Raw genomic sequence first — 16,170 nt, 5'->3', positions numbered from 1 at the left:
CGGCCGTGGGGGGTGGACGGAGGGAATTGTTGGGATGGACAGGGGGATCGACGGGGCGAACTGGGACTGTAAGTTCAGGGGAGGCTGCAGGTATTACAGGAAGGAGGAGCAGCGAGATTGGGGCAGTTCTTAAGAAAGTGGGAGGCCTTGCAGTGGAGACAGGTGGGGGGGTTTTTGCAGTTGGGAGCCAAGTGGTCATTGTACATCAGGCACCGCTGGCAACGGTAGGATTGGGGAGGGGATTTGGAGGATTCAACAGGGTGGCGACGGTGGTATATCAGGGCACCCTGGGTGAGGAGATGGTCTATGGATGGGGCGGATTCAGAGAATACCCGCATGAGGTAGGTGGGACCAGAGGCATTGTGGATACAGCGTGCAGAGCGGATTTCCAAGTCCGGGTGGGAGTTCAGTTCTACCAACACTTCATCCTCTGTGATCACCGGGCTGAGCTTGGTGATCACAGTGGTGTAGGTGGGGGGGCGACGGGGAGGCTGGGGCTGACGAGGAGTGGAAGCGGAAAGGAAGGGTGTCAGAGAGGCATGGGGGCCAAACATAACTCATGGGAGTTTTCGCAGGAGGTCTGTGTGAAAGGATGGGGACGGGGACTTGATAAGGACTGAGTCCCTGCGGGGAATGAGTTGGGAGATGGGAGCACCAGGTAAGTACTTTCGTATTTCCTTGGTGAGGGTACGAGCGTCGAGGAACTTAGGATCGGGAGTTGACAGGACAAAGGTGTGGAGGGTGGGGGCCAAGGTATGGGTGGCAGGAGGAGGGGTGGTGTCCATGGTGACGACAGGTGGAGGGGGAGGTGGTGTTGATTTTGTGTGGGAAGTGGCGGGAGCAGAGTCGGATAGAACGCGCTTTTGGGGTTTTTTTGGAGACTGGAGGCTGCGAGGAGGGGAGAGGGACGGGGAGGAGAGGGAGGTGGCGGGTGGCAGATCCCTGTGGCGTAGTGAAGGCACCGGGAGAAGCAGCTGGTTCAGTGGTGGCGATGGTGGGTCGGCGCGACGTGATGCGTGCAGGAGATGCAGAAGACGAAGCGATGGGGTCGGTGAGAGACGGGAAGCCAACCACCTGAGGGGCGGCAGCAGAGGCGGCAACAGAGGCCTACGTGAGGGCGGGGGTAGGAGTGGGAGCTGTTGAGGGTGTGGAGGCTGGAGGAAGGGTGTAGAGGTGTGGGTATACAGCGGGGGAGGAGATAGGGGGATGGGTAATTGGGGGAAGGGAGGGGGAGGAGTTAGGAGGGAGGCCAGGAGAGGCACTCCAGGAAGTGACTGTGGGAGAGGGGGAGGGGGAGGTGTAGATGACGGTGGAGGTGGGAGTACTCATTGCAGACGAACGGCAACGGACAGACAGACGTGCAGCAGGCAGCGGCGGCGTCGGCGTCGGCGATGGTCGGCGGCGAACAGACGGACGAACAGCAGGCGGCGGTAGCGGCGGCGGCGGCAGCGGCGGCGGCAGCGGCAGCGGTCACGACGACGGCGACGGCGATGGACAGCGAGCAGGCAGGCGGGCGGACGGACGGACGGACGGACGGACGAACAGCGACAGCAGCAAGCGGCGGGCACACAGACAGACAGACAGACAGACAGACACAATCTTCGAAGACGGAGATTCCACCCTGAGAGTAGCCCAGGCTTTGCAATCTGACGCTTTCGAAGGAGGGGATCCAACCCTCTAGATGTTCGTATGTCGTTGTCAGTACTGTTAAATACATTCGTGACGTTTTTACACAGTGCGAGCACACGTATTAGTAGCCTGCAAAAACTAGTCTGCGGCTGTGGTCTAATGCATTCGTGACCAGTGATGGGTTAACGAACATGTGCACTTACAGATTATGTTGTTTTACGATGTTTGAATACGTGTCCTCGCACTGTGTAACAACGTCACGAGTGTATTTAACACCATTGACAACAACAGACATCTCCGGCAGTACTCCGAAAGGATACTGCCCTTCGATTGTGCCATTCCAGCACTAATCGAAGCGCTAGGATTTCAGGTGCCGGCCAGCCGAGCAGCAGCGGTCCAGCCGAGCAGCAGCAGTCCCAGCCGAGCAGCAGCAGTCCCAGCCAGCCAGCCAGCCAGCCAGCCAGCCCGCTCTCCAGCGGCAGCGGCAGCAGCAGCAGCGGCCCCGGCCCCAGCCCCGGCCCCGTCCGCGACAACAGCAGCAGCAGCAGCAGCAGCTGCGGCATTCCTGCCAGCCGTCGCCAGTGCCAGCGCCAGCAGCGTGGGCCTCTGGTCTTCATCCGTCTTCGTCTTCGTCTTTCGTCTTCATCTGTCCCCAGTTTTTTCCTTTCCTTTTCGTCCTGTGCATTTTTGTTTATCCCTGTCGTCATGTCAGCCGCCACCACCACTACAACCACAGCCATAGTTTATATTTCCCCCTCCGCCGCCACCACCCCCATTACATGGTGTGCCCAGTCACACCCCCCTCTTTCCATCCCTCCTCTTCTCACTCTCCCTTCGCCCTCGCTCTTTGTCGCCCCCTCTCCAGCTTCTTCCTCCCGCTTCTTTCCCTCTGATCCTTTCCCCCCAGTCCCCCAGTCCATCACTGCAGCTCCAGCTAGGGTGCCCAACTCTCCCCATCGCCTTCGCCATCACCGCCACCACTGTCGCCGTCGCCTTCACCGTCACCATCTCCGGCGCCGACTGCTGCGTCCATTCCAGGACCTGCCCCTTCCCGCCACCTCCCTATAGCTCCCGTCCCTCATGTCACCACCCACCCTTCTGCCGCCGTTAAACACCCTAGTGAGTGACACCACCACCTCCTCCGCTCCCAAAAAGGCCCCGCCCTGTCCTCCTTCCCCCCCCCAGGATGCCATGGATGTCTCCCCACCTGGCCCTGCTCCCTCCGCTTCCTCCTCCTCCTCCTCCTCCCCCTCTTTATACAAATACCTTCTCTCCCGTCCCAATCCTTCCCTTCTTGAGGCCTGGAATCTCTCCCTCCTCCTCCACCAACACTTCCCGGGTGCCCTCATCTCTCTCCTCACTCCCAGATGGGATTCTGTTCTCATCTCCTCCCCCAGCCCAACCCTCCATACTGACATCCTCTCCCGCCTCCCCATCACCCGTTTTGGCCCCAACGCCTCCCTCAGCCCTGCTCCTTTTCCATCTCCTACCTGCCAACCCCAACCCCCGTGTCGCCCGCCAACCCTCACCACCATGATCACTCGGCTCAGTCCGTCGATCACGGAGGAGGAGGTGTTGGTGGAGCTGAAGGCGCATCCCACGCTGGAGGTGTGGGCAGTCCGCCGCATTTTCAACTCGGCCGGCCCCACCCGCCTTATGCGGGTTTTCTCCGAGGACGCCCCCTCCATTGACCGTTTCCTGAAGGAGGGTGCCCTCCTCTTCAACCAGCCCTATAACGTCGACCCCTCCCATTCCCCTCCTCAATCCCTGCGCTGCCAGAGGTGTCTGCACTATAATGCACACCCAACAACCGAGTGCCACGAGGCCCCCACCTGCCCACATTGTAGGCAAGCGCACTTCCTTTGGCAGTGCCCTAACCTTCAATCCCCTCCTTCCTGTAATACCTGCGATCTCCCCCATCCCACCTACTCCCAAAAGTGTAAAGCCCGACCCCTTCCGACCATTCCTGCACTCACCGTCCCTGTCCGTCCTCTGGATGCCCCCACCCCTCCTGGCAATTCCCTTCATCCCCCTCACCGCTGAGGACCATCAGGTTCCTCACCATTGTGCTACAAAACGTCCACCCTTTCCAGCGCCCTCACACCCTCCAAAAGGTCTACCTCGCCGCCCGTTCCATTTTCCACTTAAAAATGTATGCCACCTACTCCAACAACAGGCCCATTTCACCTTCTCTCGTCTTGACACCCTTGTCTAAATCCCTGTCATGGTGCGACAGCACCGTATCCTTTACAACAACATCCGCTCCCTTCCCGCCAACAAGAACCTCTTCCTGCACACCCTTGCCACCCACCGCGTGGATGCCTTCCTCCTCAATGACACTTTCCTCCAACCCCAACACACTGTCCACACGTCATCCTACCTCCTTCACCGCTCCGATAATCCTCTCACAATTGCGCGTGGCGGAGTTGCCATTGGTCACCACCGCCAGATCCCAGTTCGGCTCCAACCTCTCCTTCCCAACCCCACCAAACACCTGATCCTTAGTCTCTTCTTCCCCGGCCTTACTGTCAATTGCGCCACCATCTATGTCCGCCCTAACGTCCCTATTCCCTTCGACTTCCTCTCCCACATTGACCGTGCCTTCTCCTCCTACGTGATCGCCGCTGACATCCATAGTTGTTCCACCGCCCAGTTATGGCGGTGGCATCAGGTCCTCTCCTCCCTTCAAGGCGACCTCATCCCCATCCCGCAGCACACCCATCCCGAATCCAACTCCACTCCTGATGTTATACTTTCCTCCCCTAACCTCCTTGGCTGCATAATGGTGGATGTCCTGGAGCCTATTGGTAGCGACCATCTCCCTGTCTTCCTCACCATTTCAGACGGTCGTCGCCCATGCCTTGACCCTCGTAATGACCCTCCCCCAAAGTACGTCCATGACTATTCCCGTGCCACCTGGAATGCCTCCCAGGATACCCTCTCCACCCAGGTCGATAGCCACCCCTTCACCTACCACCACCCTGACGATGTAACCCATGCCACCTCCTTTCTCCAGCAGACCTTGTCTGTGGAGGCCCACGTCCCTACTGTCGCCATCCACCCCCACCGTCCTACCTTACCCCCATAGGCCGTCCTCCTCCTCTGTGAATCCCGCCGTCTCTACCGTGCTTTTCTCCACACGCATGACCCGAACACACTCCGACACCACTGGCAACTCCAGCGACACATTCGAAATTTGCTCGTGGCTAAGAAACACTGGGACTGGCGACAGACATGCACCCGTTTAAATGCTACCCTACCTATAAACTCGTCCAAGTTCTGGTCAGCCTTCAGTTGCCTTACCGGAACTAAACCCTCCCCCTACTATCCTCTTCTCCATGATGATCACCCTTAGTTAGGCCAATCACTTTGCCTCTTGCTTCTCCGATGTCTTTTCCATCCCCGATGATCCCCAGTTCGATTACTCCTTCTTCCCGTATGTCCACGATCAAACTGACACCTCTGTCCCTCCCTTCGCACCTGGTTTCCAGTACTTGGACAACATTGCACACACAGACCTCAATGCCCCTATCACTACACTGGATCTCATTGCTACACACTGCACGAAACGCAACACCGCTCCTGGTCACTATCGTGTCACCTACCATCACCTTCGTGAAGCTCCTGTCTCTTTCCTCTCCACCCTGGCCAGGCTCTACAATGTAGTCCTGTCCACCGGTTACTACCCCGACCTATGGAAAACCTCCCATATCCTGGTGTTCCTTAAACCTGGTAAACCGCCGTCCGCCGTCTCCTCCTAACGTCCCACCAGCCTTACCTCGGTCTTCAGCAAGATCCTGGAATCTATCCTCACCCGCCGCATCCACCAGCATCTCCGCCAGCACTGCCTCCTTCCCGTTACCCAGTGTGGTTTCCGGCCGTCCTTCTCTTCCGACGACCTTCTCCTTCACCTCACTCATCTCCTTTCCGAACAGCTTAATTCCCGTCGCTCCGCAATCCTCCTCTCCCTGGACCTCGAACGTGCTTATGACCGCGTATGGCATTCCAGTCTCCTCTTCAAGCTCCAAACCTTCACCCTTCCCATTAACTATGTCCGTCTGATCGGCTCCTTTCTCTTCCACTGTCCTTCCTACGTCACCGTCCATAACACAGATTCCTACACCTTTTTTCCATCCGCCGGTGTGCCCCAAGGCTCCATCCTCTCTCCCCTTCTGTACCTTTATATACGGCGGACCTGCCACCGCCGTCACCCCCTGTCCACCTTCTCCAGTTTGCCGATGACACCGCCTTCCTTGCCCTTGCCCCCACCCTGCAACGCTCCCAACACCTTCTCCAATCCCATCTTGACCGGTTCACCACTTGGTGCAACCAGTGGTTGCTCAAGGTCAATCCCTCCAAAACCCAGGCGATCATTGTAGGCAAAACCACCCCTTCCTTCCGCCTCCTTGATTTCTATCTCACCATCTATGGCCGTCTTATCGCCCACACCCCCACCCTTAAGTACCTTAGCGTCACCCTTGACCGTCGACTCTCCTGGACTCCCCATCTCTGGACAATCCAAGCCAAGGCATGCTCTCGACTCTGTCTCCTCAAGCTCCTTTCCAGCCGTACGTGGGGTCTGGACCGCTCCACCATACTCCACACCTATAAATCCCTCATCCACCCTATCCTTTGTTACGCCCATCCGGCCTGGGTCTTGGCCCCCCCAACCTTTTATAAATCCCTTCAAATACTTGGACGCCATGCTCTCCTCCTCGCCTATCGCATCCATCTCCTCTCTCCCACGCGGATCCTGTACGATCTCATTCCGTTCCCCCATCTCCTTCTTTTCTTTGAAAGGATACAGATCCTGTACACCTCCCGCAAACTCGATCCTCCTCACCTGCTTGTCTCACCCATCCTCTCCCGCCCCCACCCGCTGCCGCGCCTGTATTCCCATGTTACACCCGGTCTCCATCTCTCCACCCTCCTTACCCTCTCCCAAGGTGGCTTCCGCCAGCTCCCCCTCCCTGATGATGTCCTCCTCCCCTCCATCTACCCCTCCTATCAACTTTGATCCTTCCCCCCCACTTCCTGTGTCCTTTCCTTTAGGCACCCTCCCTCCCTTCCCCTCCCTTCTCTTTCCTTTTCCCCCTATCCCTTCCTCCACTCTTCTTCCCCCAGGCTTCCCCTCCCCCTTCCTCCCTTCCCGCTATCTCCCCTGCCCATGGCATCTCCCCTCTCCCTCTCCCGCACCCCCCCCGCCCGTCCTCCTCCCTTGGCAGGTCCCCGGACTTGTTCACGCTCAGTGGACTTTCGCGTGCCGGAGATCATCGCCATCAGTGTCTCTTGTGTGTGCCTTCGTTTTGTGTTTAGTGTTCTTTCGCCGTCATGCCTCCACCGTTCATGTGTGCGGTCGCTGTCATCTGTGTTATGTGCGCCGTGTCAACAAGTGTTAGTGTTTTTTCTCGTCCAGCGTGAACAGCTTCATGTTTATTGTTTTTTGTATCTACATTTTTTGCCCACCGTTTTTATTGTATTGTCTGTGTTACCTTTATGTCATATTATTGTGCCACTTAAGGCTGAAGAACAGCGTAATATGCTGCTGACAGCCCGCCTGTATGAGGTGATTAAAATTACAATAAAGAAAAAAAAACATACAAACTACCATCTGCGCCCATCCTGTCCGCCTCTCCCCCACCCTCACCTGCCTTGGCCTCACCATTGACCATCACCTCACCTGGATCGCTCTGCTCCATCCAATCCAAAGCCCACAACCCCCTCCAACTTCTCAAACTCCTCTCTGGCCAGACATGGGGGTTGAACCCCTCTACCACCCTCCACACCTAGAAATCCTTAATCCATCCCATCCTCTGTTATGCCAGTCCCGCCTGGATATCCGCCCCCCCCCCCCAAATTCTATAAGTCCCTCCTGATCCTCGAGGGCAATGCACTCTGCCTCACCCTCTGTATACGCCTCTTGTCCCCCACGCGGATCCTCTATGACCTGATTCCTTTCGCCCATCTGCTCCTATTCCTCAAACATATCCGCATACTCTACACTTCTAGCTGCCTTGATCCTCCTCATCCCCTGGTTGCTCCTCTCCAATCCTGGCCCTCTGCCACGCCTTTACTGTTGTGTCCCCCTTACCCTCCATCTCTACACGCTTCATCTCCTTTCCCAAGTTGGCTTCCATCAATTCCCCCTGCCAGATGATGCCCTCTCTCCCTCCATTTATCCCTCCCATCAACCCTGATCCTCACCTCCCCCTCCCTCCCTCTGTCCTTTTCCTGGGCTCCTTCTCCCCCCCCCCCAATCCATCCTGTTCTTTCCCTGCCTACCCTCTCTCTGCCTCCCTTCTCTCCCCCAAGTCCTTTTGCATTTCCTCCTCTGCCTTTCCCCATTCCCTCTTGTGTCTGCCCTGCCCCCTTTATGAGTCCTCTGTCGGTCCCCCCCCCATTCGTTTTTCCTGTCATCCCCCCCCTTTTCTTCCCCTCATCTCTTCAGATCCCCCCCCCATCTGCCCTTGGCTGTGGTGTGTCATGTTCATTCCGACTTTTTAGTACAGATTGTTAAGTGTTGTGCGTCTTTTCCGAAGTGTTGCGAACGGACATCATATTGTCGCTGGGTGTGATTTTTGTATCTCTTGCGAACTGAAACCAGACTGTCGCCGTGTTTTTTAATTGTCTGTCTACTATTTTACCTGTCTGCTTCCTGCATATTTTATTAGCATCGCCCACACTTTGTTTTATGTTTTAACATTCCACAATTTTCCCCCTTTTTACAATTTAAGTCACCGTTTTGTCGCTTGCTTTTATGGTTTGTTATCTTCTTCATATGTTTTAAAAATTCTATAGGCTGAAGAGCAGCTTACTAAGCTACTGCCAGCCCACCCCCTTGGGGAGGGGGGGAATCGAAATTCAATAAAAGAAAAGAAAAAGACATACAAATGTGTGAGCTTACATTACGTTTACATGGCTTAAAGCCATAATATCAGTACTTGAAAACGGCCTAAGGCCGAAATTGCAATAGTGTAATAAAAACTTGTAACAGTCACTGGCGTAAAGATGATGTCCATCAAAAAAATTTTTATGACTGAATCCCAGCTACAACAAGTTTACACAAGAGTGCTACTGGTAGCGCCACTATACTGACGCAAATCGGGTTTGCTTTAAATGCAATTTATAATGGCCGTGTGCGTTAGTTACCTTTAAGAGTGAACATGGTGAGCTGATGTAAGTCAAGAGTGCCTTTAAGGCGACAAAGACGCTATTATCAGTACCTCACTTAGTTTGAACGAGATGGTGTAATCGCGGAAACACTTGGCAGGAAAGTAGCCGCTATAAACGACTGCTAACAGCGGTGATCACGAGAACGTACAGTCGCAAGAACAACGGACTCAGGACGGCCACTTTGCGCTACCGAGAGGGAAGACCATCGTGTTTGGCGTATGGCCCTAGCGAATCATACTGCATCTGCAGCAGCAATTTGATCAGCAGTTGGCACCAAAGTCACACAACGAACTGTTACAAATTGGCTACTTCAGTGACAGCTCCGAGCCAGATGTCCTGTAGTGTCCATTCCACTGACTCCAGGTCACCGCCTTTTGAGGCATCAGTGATAGCAAGCGAGAGTTCATTGGAAAATAGAGTGGAGGTGTGTTGTGTTTTCTGATGAAGGCTGTTTCTGCCTCGGTGCCGGTGATGGCCATGTATTGGTAAGAGGGAGGCCGGTTGTGGGCCTGCAACCAACCTACGTGTGCTAGACACACTGGACCTACACCTGGAATTATGATCTCGATTGCGATTTCGTATGACAGAAGCAGCATTTTCGTGGTTATAAAATGTACGACTGGCTGGTGATTCGACTTGTGCTGCAATTCACGAACAGTATTCCAGGGTGTGGGCCGTGCTGTGGCTCGTATTGGTGCCGTTTGTAGGTTTCCTCTGTTGGAGGCCAGACGTTTAGTTGGCATGGTTGTGGTCGTTTGTCTTCTTCTCGTGTTGACGGGCGCCAGTTGGTTTCGCAAGCGTTACCTGTCCGCTAGTGGCAGCAGCGGCGGTTATCTATATGTAGTAACTGTTGCCCTATCTTTGGGGGCGATGTCGTTGTTTTTCCAGATCGTGTGAGTGAACGAGTTCGGTTGGGGACTCAGGAGGAGCAAGGTCCGCGCAGTGCGAGAACATGCTGGGATCGCTGGTGGCACACATGGACTGCCGGATGGAAGGGCTTTGTTCACTAGGGTTCACGACCTCGTCGTAAACCGGATCCAGCAAGCTTTAAGATGAGTGCATTTCAATCCAAGTAGAGAAACCTTCACCACTGCGATATCTCGCGATTCTGCAGTGACTTGGGTTCGTGTTGCCGCTCCTAGAGTCGCCGAGGCGAAGAGCAGCGTGTGGATTGCTTGTGGAAGGCGGTGGTAGTGATTCCTTTCTCGTTCTGGTGCTCTAAACACAGTATTCTGGGGACGTAATGCAGACCACCGGTTCCGGCTTTGGCGTATTGTTCCGTCGTTGCATTTGGTTTATAGGACGTCAGGTAGCTTCAGCAAGATTATCATTGGTCATTCGTTAGACTGCCACTAGTCTGAGTTACCATTTTGTGAAGTGAATGCAACTCTTGGCTGCCTATCTCATCGCTCGCGAAAAAGTTTCTTGCCGTCTGTGGCCCCTTGCGTTACAAAGTTTACCATCATCTTATTTCACCCGTTTGGTGATCAGTTGCTTGTTGTTTTATTAACCTTTCCGATTGTATTTGCTGTTTTACAGCAGGTTTCTAAATTTTTAATATTATTGCCATTCCTGGCGTGTAAGGCCTTCAGTCATGATTGTGGTCATTTCCATTAAAAATTTAATTTGCTCTTTGAATTTTAGCAGTAAACACTAAAATCTTATTTACTACCATTCCTGGCGTCTGATGCCTTCTGCTGTGTTTGTGGTGACTTACCTTTAATATTTCAATACCTGTAAATTTCAGCGAGTTCTTAAACAATGCTTAATTTATTGGCATTCTTGGCGTGTAAGGCCTTCAGCCATGATTGTAGTCACTTGCCTTAAAATTTTAAATTTCTATTTACATTTACGCAGTAAGCCCTAAAATCTTATTTACTGCCATTCCTGGCGTCTGATGCCTTCTGCTGTGTTTGTGGCGACTTGCCTTTAATATTTCAATACCTGTAATTTGTAAGTTGCAGCGAGTTTTAAACGATTCCTAATTTATTGCCATTCGTGGCGTGTAAGGCCTTCTGCCCAGATCACAGTGACTTGTTTTCAAAACATTATTTGTTGTATCTGTATTTAATGCCGATTTGCTAAATTGTAGCTCACTGAAAACACTATTATTTGCACAGTTGTTTATTCCTTCATTAATAACGTGTGGTATTTTATTTATTGTTGAGTCTGAAATTACTAGTTTAAAATAAATTGTGTGTAATTGTAAAAGGCAACCAATAGTAACTGATTACGGCCCCGTCCACAATCGTAAGCGAATCCGGCCTTCCCTTGACTATCAGGTCTCAGGGTGTGTCCCAACAGAACAACGCTCGCTCGTAGACCGTTCTTGTAACGCAACGTGCTCTACAGAGTTTCGATGTATTACCTTGGTGTGCTCGATCACCAGATCTGTCTCCAGCCGAGCACATATTGGACATAATTGGGCAATAGCTCCAGCATCATTCACAATCAGCATTAACCATCACTGTATTGACTGTTCAAGTACAAAAGGCATGCAAATCCATCCCAGAAACTGACACCCAACATCTGTACGACACAATGTATGCACCCTTGCATGCTTGCATTCAACATTCTGACGGTTACACCGGTTATTGATGAACCAGAGTGTCACATTTGAAATGGCTTTTATCGCACTTATCTTAGCCTATGATCTTGCACTGCTCTACAGTAACTATTTCTTAGTGCTGGGATTTTTTTTCGTCAGCATACATTTCAGTGGACATTATCGATCACAAATTTAAACAAAAGGAAGTAGAGGAACTCACTTACAGGTAAACATAGGTAGTATGATCATGTCTCTGGTACCCATATCACACCCAAATTCGATTTAATCGCATCTTGACCGTTATGTAAGTCTGCTGGCCTAGAAGGTAAATCATCTAAGATGTAAGGGAGCGTAATATTCCTCTTCAGTTTCTTCTTCTTGATCGACGTTTCGCACCCTGTGCTGGCAACCTCTTCAGGATTTTTTGGTTCCTAAGTTCATCATACACGCCGTTGATTGCAGTAATTATTTATCTCACAACTGGGCAATGTGCGATTTGCAGGGGGGGATGGGGGGGATTTCCCCCCTCTGCATCAGACCATCCCCTCCTCTGGTTTTAGTTTATGCATCCCAACCTGGGATGTTTATTTCCCACGCACTGGAGTAAAACTTTACATATAATTTAAATTTGTGGAGCCGAACACTGAAATTTTTAAATAAGTCTTACTATTAATATTATTAATATGTTTCAGTTTTCTATCATCAGAATAAGTACAGCTTTTCACAAATGTGCCTCTACTTTTTGAATTCCTCTCGTGTACCTGTATGTAGATGATTTTGTAAATAAGCTTTACCTATAATGTACTTTTAAAGATATAACAAGGGATGGCTTTTCTAATAGTGCATAAGCGTGAATAGTGAGTTTCGGCATTAACATCTTTTTATAAATAGCTGTTTAACCATGCATAACGCCACGGTCCAAGCTAGTAACATATATAATTCTACTAACCCCCTAAGACATCCCCCCCACTGGTAAAAGCACAAATCGCACCCTGCAATTGGGCCATTTTCGAGTGGTGCAGCAAAAATGTCAAACTTTAAAAGTTCTCTGATATGTATACATTAAAATGTAACATGTGCTGCAGCAAAATATTTTGCAGCACCACTTGAAGATGGCTCAAAGGCGGAAACTGTAACTGTGAAATAAATAATTTATACAGTCAACGACGAATATGATGTCCTTCAAAAAATTCTACATGACTGTGAACACCGACTACGGAAGTTAATCTTCAGGATGTTGTTGTTTTCACGGTTAACTGAACACCAGAAAATTCTGTCGAAGACAACAGCAGAGGGTTCGAAACGTCGACTGAGCAGATAGAAAGTGCCAGATAAATGATACGTCCTAACGTACTACATTTTATCTTTTCATTTCAACTGAGATTGATGTGCAGGGTGGTCTGTAAGTGTGGATCTACCCTTCTAAAACATAGGTGGATAAACAGAAACATTAAGTCAATTGATAAGAGGTAGTAGGGGCGGCAGCATCTCTGAGGCTATGTTACCAACACGGCGGCCATTGTAGAATTCAACGTTTCGCATGCAGTTCGTAATTTTCAAATAGGAAGTGGGTCATGCGATATCAGACTGACAGAAAACAACACGATATAAATAATGGTGCTTTTCATTTCAGTATAACTTACTTCGTTCTTGAGTTATGCCAAACGTTTCTGCCTCACAGATTTACAAGTGACACAGGAAACTGGGTTATCCGCACATCGATAACGGACAATGAGAATTTTGACCACATATAACTAGCACCCATAACGAGCTCCTCTACACGCTGTGAAGGGCCAAGGGATGTCTGCCAGCCGCCCTGTAATCCTCTGCCTTTCGGCATCATGCTGATGCGGTGTGGAGGGGCATGTGGTCAGCACATTGCTCTCCCGGCCGTTTTGCAGGCTTTCCCGACAGTGGAACCGTTACTGCTCGGTCAATTAGGTGCTCAATAATTGGCACCACGAAGCTTAGGGCACACCATGCCAGTCCTCCAACCAAGGAAAAATGTTTGGCAGTACTGGGAATCGAACTCGGGTCTGCTGCATGGCAGGGTGCTATTTGTCCACCTCTGTAGCTGAGTGATCAGTGTAGATGTCTGCCACTCAGCTACAGAGGCGGACAAATAGCACCCTTAAAAAATGCAAATGTTACAACATCTCACCGGAGACGATCCATATCTTCGGGTTCAGTTTACAGAGTGGGTGACACGCAATGTAGATGACATCCGTCTTTTCCTCTATGACGTACAGTTTATGGATGAAGCTAATTTCTGTGTGAAGGAAGAGATAAATAAACAGAATCACAGATCCTGGTTAGATGTCAACCGTCACTGGATGGATCCATGGGAGCTAGAAGACACACCAAAAGTGATGGTTTGGAGTGGTACGTGGGGCTGAAGAATTGTTGAGCCTTCTCCTTTTCAGCAGGCAACGGCCTTGCCGCAGTGGATACACCGGTTCCCGTGAGATCACCGAAGTTAAGCGCTGTCGGGCGTGGTCGGCACTTGGATGGGTGACCATCCAGGCCGCCATGCGCTGTTGCCATTTTTCGGGGTGCACTCAGCCTCGTGATGCCAGTTGAGGAGCTACTCGACCGAATAGTAGCGGCTTCGGTCAAGAATACCACCATAACGACTGGGAGAGCGGTGTGCTGACCCCACGCCCCTCCTATCCACATCCTCAGCTGAGGATGACACGGCGGTCGGATGGTATCGGTAGGCCACTCGTGGCCTGAAGACAAAGTGCTTTTTTTTCTCCTTTTCAGTGTACATTAACAGCAGCCTGTTATCTGCCAGTGTTAGACGAATATGTGCTGCCTTCACTGCTGTTTGAAGATGAACATTCCCAACTCTCTTTCAGTGTGATGGTGTCCTACTTCATTACAAGCTAGCTGACTGGACATACCTGGACATCCGGTTTTCCCAGAGATGGAAAGCTGGTAGAAGTCTGGTGGAGTGGCCACCAGGTTCCCTGGATTTAAGTACATTAGATTGCTATCTATGGGGACATGCGAAGGCAACTATTGATGCAGGGAAAGGTCAGAAAACTTTCACACGTCAGGGAGCGCACTTGCATTCCAATATGTGTGTTAGTTAGTGGGTGAAGCGGATAATCACAGCCTTGCAATGCGCCAGACAACACGCCGAACACATCCTTTAGCATTTATGTACTACCAATAGTATTCGCCTTGTTCTGTACAAAATGCTACAAAGATTGTGAATTAATAAAGCGATGCTTAAATGAAAGCCACAGTTCTTCTTCCCACGTAACTCTCTATATGTTTTGTATGTTACATGATCTCCTTCCAGTTTCAAAAATTACGAGTTGTATCCAGAATGGTGGCTACCAAATTCGCCACCACGTTGGTAACATAGCCTCACAGTTTTACCCCCTGTCCTATCTCATACTATTTGACTTTAAATTTCTGTTTATCCATCTGGTATTTTCTAGAAAGGCCGTTCCACAGATATGGACTACTTTGTAGTATATGCACCATTTACATACAGTAATACAGGCAAACAAGATATGTAAATACAGTGACCGTTTATTAGACAATCAACCAGTGTTTGTGTACCAATATAAGAACAAAAGTACACTCTGAATAAAATGACAGCTGTGTATGACCCGTCTCATACACCTATTGACGTCCATACATTTGGCAGGAAGGTGTCCATATTGATATGTACTCACAAACAGCGCTGGAATTAGCATCTGAATACTCGTGCATTTATTTACATCATTCAAGTGTTGTGAAACTGTGTGACCCACACAGTGCACTATTAATTGTCACAGACAAGATGTGTCGCTGATGGCCACGTGTCAGAGCACTATTCTCTGATTAAGCTGGGTGTGTGTGAACAAATTGTACATAGTGTGCTGGTTGTGTGGACCACGTGCTGTCTCGGCTTTGCTCGATCTTTCTTGGAAGTATCCAGAACAGCGCGATTTTCAACGAGTACTGCGCTGTAGCAGGTTTTGGTCGGCAGAACTTTCTTCAATTCAGCAAATCTGTGGTGTCAGTACTGGTTACCTTTCGCTATTTGTTCGTCTAGTGGCTGTTTCCACAAAAAGAGGCAGTCTAGTGATCTATAGTCGGAAGCCTTTATAAAATGAATGGGAATGACAGAAGAGAGAGATGGCGATTCTCGGTATATATTATGCAGTCACATAAGGAAATCTGCTATGAAACAGCATTACAATACCATGCAAAATGAAAATAAAGATTTAGTTGACAATGAAAGAGCAAAAAATTACATTGATCAACAGATGAGATTCATTACTCTGTACATCAAGAAGCAATTTGCTAATTTTCTAAATTTGCAGGCTTGACGCACGTGAAGAAATTGGTGATATGAATAGTAAAATTTCTGAAGTCGCAAGCATTATCCCACTACCACCTGCAACAGTCGTCGATGGAACTGAAAGAAGGGGCTGCATACTTCAAAGGGCATTGGTTAATCTAAGGAGCGTGGTTGGAACGATTTTTCGATTTAAAGTTCTCTACTGTTGAATTTACGAAGGAACAAGGAGTGCAGGAACATCTGGAATGGATTGGAGACCTCGCATTTTATATGCACTTGACTGCACACTGCCCACAATAAGATACTACAGTGTGAGGAATGACTTCTTTCTGATTTTATGGGGATGCATTTAAAAAGAGAATCGCTTTTTACGAGGAACACTTTCTGACAAACACAGTCCAATTCCCTAAGCCGACTTAAAGAAAATGCAAGGTTTGAAGAATTGATCGTGGCTGGAAAGAATTACAAGGATAGTTCCCTAAACGTTTTGAGAATACTGGCAATCTTACATCTGTTTTAC

The 16,170-nt window shown here is 50.3% G+C and overlaps 1 pseudogene; it reads left to right on the top strand.

Moving 5' to 3' along the window:
- Nucleotides 1–13,775: 13,775 nt before the first annotated feature.
- On the top strand, nucleotides 13,776–13,893 carry LOC124725269 (annotated as a pseudogene).
- Nucleotides 13,894–16,170: the final 2,277 nt, after the last annotated feature.

Source organism: Schistocerca piceifrons, chromosome 1 (assembly GCF_021461385.2).
Source record: "Schistocerca piceifrons isolate TAMUIC-IGC-003096 chromosome 1, iqSchPice1.1, whole genome shotgun sequence".
NCBI lineage: Eukaryota > Metazoa > Arthropoda > Insecta > Orthoptera > Acrididae > Schistocerca > Schistocerca piceifrons.
The sequence above is the reverse complement of the archived record's forward strand: the minus strand, read 5'-3'. Positions and strand labels throughout refer to the sequence as shown.